General features: G+C 43.1%; 1 protein-coding gene across 2 annotated transcripts in view; it reads right to left on the bottom strand.

Moving 5' to 3' along the window:
• Positions 1–3136: 3136 nt before the first annotated feature.
• Positions 3137–11138, bottom strand: part of LOC113451625 (26S proteasome non-ATPase regulatory subunit 11-like) — a 43511-nt gene continuing 35509 nt past the window's right edge. For both annotated transcript variants that reach the window (XM_026723005.2, XM_087918893.1), the window contains one exon: positions 3137–11135. The gene's annotated coding sequence lies outside the window, so the exon portion shown is untranslated. The remainder of the gene's footprint in view (positions 11136–11138) is intronic.

The following is an 11138-nucleotide window of genomic DNA, read 5'->3' as shown; positions in this document are numbered from 1 at the left end:
AAGTGAAAGATGTTCAACAAAAGTTGCCAAGAGGAAGCCAGAGTGTTCTCTAGAACCACCACTGAGCAGAGCCCAAGTGTGAACAGATCCAAGCAACTTTATCTGCAAAACTTTTCACAGAATTGCCATACAGGATTTCTGAACACTGCTAACGTTTACTGTAAGAGGAACAAGCTGTAATAAAACCTTTATAATATGGAATTGCTCTGCTGAATAGTATAGATTCAACAGTAGTGGAAAATACTATCATTGCTATCATGGAAATGGTTATATTCAATGAGATTCTCTTCACCTTTGCTCTAATCTTGATAAACTAGAAGCCCCAATAATTCATCCTTCCTCAACTCTAGTAGGTCAACACACATGATGTGTCTTCAGGGACTGCAGTTAATAATACACATATAGCTGACACTACAAAGGCTATAAACATTCCTTGTTGTTCTATGTGAAAGTATAAACTATCATGATACTGAATTATGCTTCACATATATTACTTTTCCAGCACTTTAACAAAATATATAATCCTGGGCCAAGGCTTTTAAGTTGGGGGTTCAAATCTGGGGAAGTGGCTCATAATAGAGTTTGGTATTTATGAAAACAGGAAACAATAAAGCAAGTGACATAGGAAAATAGGGTAGTTTAGGTAAGGTTTCCTGATAAAAGCAGAAGCCAAGACTAGATCTAGCCCTGCTTGTATATATACTTCAGTTGTATTTCTCATGCAAGTACCTTTTTCTCCATTAGTTTCTGCATATGTTGAAAGACATATCCTGTTTATCAAAGACAGACTTGATATGTCTTCAAAGGCAAAAAAGTAAAGCTTACAAGATGGCATGTTCCAGATGACTTGTAAGTTTAACTAGCAAATGAAATATACTTAACACAGTATTCCCTGACAAATCTAGTAGTATAAACCTTGTAGTAACAATAGAGATCCTGTAGAGGGTGCACGCAGCAAACTGCTGTGTCTAATACAGGGGCCTCTTTGCATGATCTCACTCCCTGTCCTGGGCTGGAAAGTCCCAGACTTGTATGTGATCTCACCTTACTAACATCACCACTGTCCTTAAGGATTGGTTGGGGGGGTTTCACCAATCCAAATGCTGTATCTGTTACCTTTGTCTTCTTGTAAAAACCCTATAAATGCAATAAACGCTGCTCAGGCAGTCAGACATCTTGGCACCCTGCACAATGACTGGTTTTTGAACTCCATCAAAACCTGGTATAAACCTATCAATGTAGATGACCCTTCTATTATATACATGCCTATTATTACCTGTTGTGGCCCACCGGCAGCTGATGGAGCTGGCAGCAGAGTCGGACAGTAGTGAGGTTGGGGAGGAACCTGTGCCGGGTCTGGAGGTTGAGGAAGATCCGGAGGAGGGCACTGCATCAGGGGCAGAGATGGGGCCAGGGCAGGTGGCAGTCAGCAGCTGCCTTCAGGTTTAGACAGAAGTGATGCGGCGAGCTTATGGAACTGGTTCCCAGCCTGCGCATGCGCAGAACTAGCAGAAGGCAAGAACAATTGAGACAGCAGGGTTGATGCAGGAGTAAGGCCACACCTTGGAGATGATCGGCCCCTCCCATAGGACATAAAAGCGGAGCGACTGGGACATGAGCTTTTGCAGGAAGCAATTAGTTCGCTTGGTTGGTTCAAGCTTTGAAAAGTCCTGTTTGATTGTGTCAAGTTTGGCCTTGCCCTGCGTCTGGCAATTAGTTCGCTGGCTGCATTCCAAGTGTGATAAGGTGGGTGTTTATAAACATTCCCTTGAAAGACTGTTTGTGAATCCTGGCTGGCTGTGAATGAACGTTATTCACAGCTGTGGAAAAGAGGTTTTGTCAGGATCAAGACTGTGTTTTATGCTTTCTAAGGAAGCCTAGGTCAGAACATTACCGTACATACATGCTTGATCATTCCTATCCAGATTCATATAGTAGTAAGAAAAAAAATGCATATTGTTCGGAGAGGTCCAATTTGTTCCATGGGTGATAAGTGAGCTCTTTGCTCAGTTATTTGATTTGCTTGCTATCACTGGTGGAGCAAATCGGACCTCTCCACTTACAGAGAGCTTAGCTTTTCTTTGCAAAGCAAAGGTCTCCATTGCTTGGACCCCTCAAGTGGCTGTCATTTTCCAAGCCAGTGTTTCCATTATCACACTGCACAGCCACCAACTGCTTTGTTTCTGGGCTGCACAGGTCAGTGGGTCAGTTTGCAGCTGCACTCAGAAAAAGATGTCTGATTGTGGTATGTGGCCCAGCAGCAACGCAGCCTGTCTTCTTTCCCTTCCCTTCCCTCTGGAGATCTTTGAAAGGTTAAGTGTGTGATTGTGCTGTAGGGACCCCCAAGGGGTGGGAAGTGGAACATGGGCTGTCTCAGGGGATGGGATGCCTTGGGAGGCCCAAGGCACGTGGGCTTGTGCTTGCACTAGCTCTACCAGGATCTCCCCACCTGAGGCATCCCATGCTTCACTAAATGGCCCTTACATTTGTTTAACAATTGCATTGGGGAGAGCAGGAATGGGGGTGTGTGTCATTAAGTGAGGTGGTTCATTTAACAGCCATTCTGACTTGGACCATAATGGGCAAACTCCATTACAGTTGTAACACAAGGACTACCTGTAGTTTTCAATCATACTGCATTTTATATGCAATCAATTCTTTTCAACCTTATACAGATACTATACAGAGGCAGGTGGGATGTAAGGATAAAGGTTTACCTATGGCTATTTACTGAGTTTATGTAAGATTAGAGGTCCAAAGTAACTACTTGCAACTTCATATTTCTGGCAACTATATGATTGGTGTTGCTGATTAAGACCTTACAGCTCAAAATGCTCGCTGGTTAAGGTATTCGGATACTGGGTGGGTTCTCTCCAAAAGACTGGCCTATTGTTGACAGGCTGCAATAAAATGCTTCTATGTTCTGACAAGAAGACTCAGTGAGATCACATGAAGTACGATGGAGTCAATAATCTGCTTCAAAGATTTTACAAAATAATAATTATGGTAAAGAGAAGAACCTTATTAAGGTAACTTGTGCTATGAAGATTAACAATTATAAGGACTGAGTCACCATGCCACTGATACTCCCAAGATCTTATATTTGTGCCTCTATAGGCAAAGAAAACAGACAGACTTTTTGAAAAATATTTTATTTGTGTGCCATCTGAACATCAGATATATCTGGTGTGTTAGCATGAACCAGTTCTACATTTTGAAATTCATGGTGACAAAACCCTCCTCAAAACACACACACACACACACACACCCCAAAATCACCTCCCCAGAGCATTTGAACTGGCTGAGACAGAAACTTTAAAAATGCTAAGTAAACAAAAGAAAAAGCAGCATGTAAAATGAGGGGTAGATACAGACGGTTAAGAGATGTCATGTGTATGCAAAAATATTTTATGACATAGGGTAAGTATTTTACAAAATAATTATGAGAAAGCAGAGAAAAAATGGAAGATGAGGGTAGTGATGTGGAAGATTCCTCACATATCAGCAACACCTTAAATATAACTTTATTATCCAGTGACATAACACCAGGGTGAAGAGTGCCCTGTCTCTTCCACACAAAACCACCGCTCTAAAGTTCCTCTAAGATTTGAACAGAGAGTTTTAAAAGGCAAATCATTTACAGCAGTCTTCTTCATTCTAGGTCTCCCTGCCCCCAAAGGCTTCTCAGACCATGCTGGCTTGGAAGTATTGGAGCTGAAATCCAAGATATCTTGTGGGCACCAGGAGTAAGTAAGCTGCTTTACTTTTGCTACAGGGTTACCTCCGAAAAGTTTCCCCCTCTCCCTGATGAAATGTTTATGGCCAATAATTGTTTTCTGGAAGTAATGGAGCAGGCAGGGATACCCACCTATCATTCCAAAAGACAGGCTGCCAGAAAATTCAATAAACATTACTTCCTCCATCCATTCTTACACCTGATAAGAGTTAATTTGGTATTGAAGCAAATAGTTGCTTGATCCTGAACACAGACTATGAGAAAATTCAGTGCTGAGATGACAGTATGGCAAATTATAAGGAAACGTGTTGTGCAGCAAATCCCCTTAGGTATCTGGCACAGTAACAGAAGAATGTCGTTTCAGAAAGCAGCTACATGGGTAGTATAATATGCAGCCATGCTCTCTCCCTCAAAGAGCAGCTTTATTCCTGATGCTCAGGGAATGGAACACAGGTTAAAAATACCTCTGGGTGGCCCAAACCAGCCTTCCCTCAATAAAAATCCATCTGCTTTTTTTAAAAAAAGAAATCAACAATTAGGAACAGAAGCTCAACTGTACTTTCGATGGCATATCTTGCAAAGTTAAAAGGCAAGTACATTCTGGCCTTTAAAAAAAGAATGAAGTATAGAACTAGGAAACTTTGAGAATCACTGTTTGGGAGTGGCTATTTTTTGCCCTTTTATTGTTATAGAAAACTGTATTTCAAGCAGGCCCCATATGATAAGGACTTAGACAGAGGCATGTAACAGTTTTTATTTTTTAAAAACCTGACTCTTCAATAAGTGTGGAGATTGTTGTGGCTTAGCCAAATCATTTCACTCTCACTGCCCATAACTCCTGAATTCTAAACAGTTAACATACACGATGTGCACAATTATTAGGCAAGTGAGTATTTTGACCATATCATCCTTTGTATGCATATTTTCCACCTCCAAGCTGTATAAACTTAAATGCTTAGTGGATATAAGCAGATCAGGAGATGTGTATTTGTGTAATGAGGGTGTGGCCTAAGAAGATCCACACCCTATATCAAGGTGTGCATAATTATTAGGTAGCTTTTCTTCAGGAAAAATAGGCCAAAAAAGAGGTTTAACTGACTCTGAAAAGTCAAAAATTGTAAAGTCTTTCAGAGGGATGCAGCACTCTTGAAATTGCTAAGATATTGGGGTGTGATCACAGAACCATCAAACGTTTTGTTGCAGAAAGTCAACAGGGTCACAAGAAACGTGTTGAGAAAAAAAGATGCACCTTAACTGCCAAACATTTGAGAAGAATCAAACATGAAGCTACCAGGAACCCATTATCCTCCAGTGCTGTCATATTTCAGAACTGCAACCTACCTGGAGTGCCCAGAAGTACAAGGTGTTCAGTGCTCAGAGACATGGCCAAGCTAAGGAAGGCTGAAATCTGATCACCACTCAACAAGACACATAAGTTGAAACGGCAAGTGTCATGCCCCTGGTGGAGATTGACTCTGAGGGAGAGGAGGAACAGCCGACAAGGAGTGGAAGTGTGGCTCTGGAGGTTGTGGAGGAGGCTGGGGAAGGGCAGAGGCTGGCTGAGGAGTCAGAGGAGGACCCAGGCCCATCCCCTCTCCATCCTAGGGCATGCAGGGAGGAGAGGATAAGTGAGAGACAAGGTCTCCTCGGGAGGAGAGGGCCTTGATCCTCTTCATGGGCTGCAGCTGTGACAACTGAATAAGAGGTCGGACATGTGTACAGGCAAGTGCTGAAAACAAAGCGTGGAAATATCTCTAGTTTATTGTTCCTCTCTTGAGTTTGGCGTCCTTCCCAGTGTGTGTTATCTGTGAATGTCCTCCAGCCCTTATCTTGCCTGGTTTGTGTTGCTTTTTTCCTTCTTCTTGTAACTGTGTGGGAGTTTTTTTGTCTTCCATCAAGAATATTCGGAGCTTGGAAGCAAAGTGAAGGAATAAAAGGGGCTTCACCTGTTTTCTGTGACTGTGTTTGTTTTGTATCCCACCCTGGGTCATCACACCAAGACTGGGCCAAGAAATATCTGAAGACAGATTTTTTCAAAGGTTTTATGGACCGATGAGAGTGACTCTTAATGGACCAGATGGATGGGCCTGTGGCTGGATCAGTAACAGGCACAGAGCTCCACTTTGACTCAGATGCCAGCAAGGTGTGGAGGTGGGGTACTGGTATTGGCTGGTATTATTAAAGATGAGCTAGTTGCACCTTTTGGGGTTGAAGATGGACTCAAAATCAACTCCCAAACCTACCGCCAGTTTTTAGAAAACACTTTCTTCAAGCTGCAGTACAGGAAAAAGTCTGCATCTTTCAAGACCATGATTTTTATGCAGGACAATGCTCCATCACATGCATCGAAGTACTCCACTGTTTGGTTAGTCAGTAAAGGCCTTAAAGATGAAAGAATAATGACATGACCCCTCTACCTGACCTAACCCCTATTGAGAACTTGTGGGCCAATCTTAAATGGGAAATTTATGGTGACAGAAAACAGTACACCTCTCTGAACAGTGTCTGAGAGGCTGTGGTTGCTGCTGCACAAAAAGTTGATCGTCAACAGATCAAGAAACTGACAGACTCCATGAATGGAAGGCTTATGACTGTTATTGAAAACAAGGGTGGCTATATTGGTCACTGATTTTTTTTGAACTGTCAGAAATGTTTATTTGTAAATTTTGAGTTGTTTATAATTCTCACTTTTACAGATGAAAATAAATGAGCGTAATGGGAAAATTTTCATTTTTCATTTAGTTGCATAATAATTCTGAACACTAATAGTTGCCCAATAATTGTGCACATATATTCTCCTAAGAAAGCCATAACCTCACTATTACTTTCTTAAATATTCAGGTTTGAGGTTTATTAACATTTTGGATTGACCAAGAGCACTGTAGTTGTTCAATAATAAAATCCTCCAAAATACAGCTTGCCTAATACAGGTAAAACTTGAAAAATTAGAATATCATGCAAAAGTTCATTTATTTCAGTAATGCACCTTAAAAGGTGAAACTAATATATGAGATAGACTCATTACATGCAAAGCAAGATAGTTCAAGCAGTGATTTGTCATAATTGAGATGATTATGGCTTACAGCTCATGAAAAACCCAAATCCACAATCTCAGAAAATTAGAATATTGGGAAAAGGTTCAATATTCTAGGCTCAAAGTGTCCCACTCTAATCAGCTAATTAAGCCATACAGGCATGATATTCCCCTCTGAAAAAAAAATCTGAAAAGTAGCCAGGGGTGCAGGGGTTGCCTAAGCACCCGCCGCGGTCCGCACAGCGCCCCGGTGGGAATTAAATTGGCAACGCCTCCTTGAAGCTTTAGCAGAGTGAAGTAATCAAAAGTGATTTTTCAAGGTGAGTCTGCATGATAGTTTTATTGTTTGACAAAAAATAATAATAAAAAGCACCATGAGAATGCTCTCGGGCAAAGGATTTCACATTTAAAAAAATAATACAAACAAACAAAAACAACAAACCAACCCTGCTTAACAGACAGAAAAACAGCCACAATGCTTCACCTCTAATTGGACTTTCTCTTTGTTCCCTTTCCTTTGATCAGCATTGCTTCTCTATGCTTCTTTCTAGCTAGTTGAGCTGATAGCATAACTTTGAGTCTGGCCTGTCTTTTGGCTACAGTTTTCTTCCTCTTCAGTTTCAGATTGGCCCTCTTTGCTTTTAAATCCAAAACAGCTGGAGGGGACCATGTTGCAGAAATGTGGAGTAGTTGCAACCATCATTTTAATGAAGCATTCTTCTATGAAAGGTGCCATAACATTTTGCTGGTTTTTTAAGGTGCCACAAACTTAGGTGCCACACATGTTAAAGTGGGAAGCTCAGGCAGTGCAATATGCCTTATCTTTTATGATAGTGGGTTAGGGGCTGCAACTATTATTTGACCTTTAAAGTCACAGAAGAGGAAGTAATATCAACGTTAAGTCTTGTTGGCCAAATCTTCGCTACAGGTATCCCACACAGCTACACAAAGAGCAGTGAAATCCAACTTCCTAAAGAGAAACCGCCTTCCCTCTGCCTTAAGAAATCTGTCACTTGAGCGAAGCAGCATCTTTCAGTTGCTTAGTAATCCGTGTAGTTCGTCGCCGGGTGGCTAACAATAGCTGAACGAAGCTCTTTTCCTCCCGAGCCTTTGTCTCTGCGCTCTGTAACTCCTGAGAAAGTATAAGCTTTTCTTCTTCCACTCAGCCGAGCATTTTCGTTCCTGCGCTGCCTCCAAAGACGCTTCCTTCGGGGCCGGGGGTGGAGGAAATCACCTGAAGCCGGCTGCGTGCGTGGGAAGAGAAGAGGGAAAGTGGGGCAATATTGGCAGGAATGGGAAGCGAGCCTTGGTGCCTCTGTTGCTTTCGGCGACGAAGGGGGAAGAGTGGCTTCTCCGCCTGTTGTAGTTGGCCCCGACGAACGGAAAGACGCGTCGTCCTTTGCCAGCGTCCTTGCACCCAGCACGCACCACACACACACACACACACACACACACACACACAAGCACGCAATCCCACTTGCGCTCTAGTGAGTCACAAGCAGGTCAGGAGGACCGCACGGGAAGGGAGGGGCGCAAAGCCTTCGGAGCCGCCACAAAGAGCGGGAGAGAAGCTTGCTCGAGCCCTGTCACAGCCAGCGCGTAGAGGCTCCCTCGCAGGCAGCGCCTGAGGCGTCTTGGCACCTTTCCTCCAGGTGGTTCAAGCTGCAAGAAAGGAAAAAGGGAAGCGTGTAGCTCCCGCAGTCTGGGCCGTTTTGTGGGACAGTGAGCGAAGAAGCCAGATGCAAAAGGAGCCGGCTGCTGAACAGCTCTGCCCTCGCCTTCAGCAGGGAAGGTATGTAATCCTAATGATCCCCGCAGGCTGCTTGCATGGCGAGGAAAGGGAACCAGGCACAAAACTGCTGCTGCAATGCACCAGCCATTAGCTCTGGAGCTTTGCACGGCCCGCCCCTGTGCTGTGTTCTGCTAGAAGTATCTCTTGCGTAGACGTGATGAGTTGGACCGTAGTCCTGAGATCGTCTCCGTAACCTGGCTAGTTTTTGCAGTACTGATCGGATTGATCGGAGGCGCGGAAAGGTCTGACGTAACAGAAAAGGATCGAGAGTTTATGGCAAAAACAAAAAAAAGTAGGAATCACTGTTCGGAAAAGAAAAAAATTGGAATTCCGATTTTAGTCGGAAGAATATGATGTCTGGCCATAACACCTGCAAAGGGTTCCTGAGCCTTTAAATGGTCTCTCAGTCTGGTTCAGTAGGAATCACAATCATGGGAAAGACTGCTGACCTGGCAGTTGTGCAGAAAACCATCATTGACACCCTCCATAAGGAGGGAAAGCCTCAAAAGGTAATTGCAAAAGAAGTTGGATGTTCCCAAAGTGCTGTATCAAAGCACATTAATAGAAAGTTATGTGGAAGGGAAAAGTGTGGAAGAAAAAGGTGCACAAGCAGTAGGGATGACCGCAGCCTGGAGAGGATTGTCAGGAAAAGGCCATTCAAAAGTGTTGGGGACTTTCACAAGGAGTAGACTCAGGCTGGAGTCAGTGCATCAAGAGCCACCACACACAGATGGATTCTGGACATGGGCTTCCAATGTCGTATTCCTCTTGTCAAGTCGCTCCTGAACAACAAACATCAGAAGTATCTTACCTGGGCTAAAGAAACACAGAACTGGTCTGTTGTTCAGTGGACCAAAGTCCTCTTTTCTGATGAGAGCAACTTTTGCATCTTATTTGGAAACCAAGGACCCAGAGTCTGGAGGAAGAATGGAGAGGCACACACTGCAAGATGCTTGAAGTCCAGTGTGAAGTTTCCACAGTCTGTGTTGATTTGGGGAGCCATGTCATCTGCTGGTGTTGGTCCACTGTGCTTCATTAAGTCCAGGGTCAACACAGCCATCTACCAGGAGATTTTGGAGCACTTCATGCTTCCTTCTGCAGACGAGCTTTATGGGGATGCTGACTTCATTTTCCAGCAGGACTTGGCACCTGCCCACACTGCCAAAAGCACCAAAACCTGGTTCAATGACAGTGGGATTACTGTGCTTGATTGGCCAGCAAACTCACTTGACCTGAACCCCATAGACAATCTATGGGGCATTGCCAAGAGAAAGATGAGAGACATGAGACCGAACAATGCAAAAGAGCTGCAGGCCGCTATTGAAGCATCCTGGTCTTCTATACCACCTCAGCAGTGCCACAGGCTGATAGCTTCCATGCCACACCGCATTGAGGCAGTAATTGCTGCAGAAGGGGCCCAAACCAAGTACTAAGTACATATGCATGCTTATACTTTTCAGAGGTCCGATATTGTTCTATGTACAATCCTTGTTTTATTGATTGCATGTAATATTCTAAATTTCTGAGATTGTGGATTTGGGTTTTTCATGAGCTGTAAACCATAATCATTTCAATTATGAGAAATCACTGCTTGAACTATCTTGCTTTGCATGCAATGAGTCTATCTCATATATTAGTTTCACCTTTTAAGTTGCATTACTGAAATAAATGAACTTTTGCATGATATTCTAATTTTTTGAGTTTCATCTGTAGGTCCCAATTTCTAGAAATCAACATAAACTCCTGAGGGGTGGGGGGAAAAGCAGGATAAGGGTGACAGTGAATTACTTATCTCAGAATTGGCTACACCCAGGCAAATGCCGGACATAGAAAGTTAACTTCAAATAAATCCTTTTTAGTTTTGGGAGTGTGGCTCGAGGCTCATGATTTAATTGGAGTAACTACCAGAATCCTGACATATTTGCTACCTGGGCATATACTGAGAAACAGTAATCAATCTTGATTACCCAATGCATGTACACCTGTGAACAATCATGTTGGACACAATGCACATAAGAAATACCTTCTATGCAGGAAATTTGTGTGGCTGGGTTCTTGTGACTAACAAAGACATCTTGGCCCACCCCTTTGCTACCTTCAAGAAAATGAAATGCAATTTTGTTGTTCATTTTTAAAGGTAGCATAATCTCAGTCCTTTTATTTAGGATGATGCCACTGCTCCCCCCCCCCACAATTTTCCCCCTTTTTTAAACATTTCCTCATCCCAGTACAAAATTCAACAGGTAAAAGGTTACATGGAAACTGGAACACACAATTGTATAGACAAGATGGATCAGATGAGAAAGTCTTAAAACAGCCTTCCGTGTCCTGGTGGCCTCCAGATGTATTGGGACTACAAGTCTTAGAATTCCTAGCCATGTTGATTGGAATTCAAAGACCTGTAGTTCCAACACATCTGGAGATCACCAGGTTGGGGAAGGCTGTTTTAAACTTTTTGAGTGAGGAGTAAAAGGAGGGTGGGGAACAACCCCCTCTACCAGTCTTCTAAACCTTTTGTTCCCCCCTCCCCCATTTCACACACCAATGCTCCAAACAGCCAACAGTTTTCAACTCTG

Source organism: Pseudonaja textilis, unplaced genomic scaffold (assembly GCF_049901715.1).
Source record: "Pseudonaja textilis isolate UNSWEBS1 unplaced genomic scaffold, rPseTex1.2 PTEXSCF20, whole genome shotgun sequence".
Taxonomy (NCBI): domain Eukaryota; kingdom Metazoa; phylum Chordata; class Lepidosauria; order Squamata; family Elapidae; genus Pseudonaja; species Pseudonaja textilis.
This window is presented reverse-complemented; position numbering and strand designations above follow the sequence as displayed.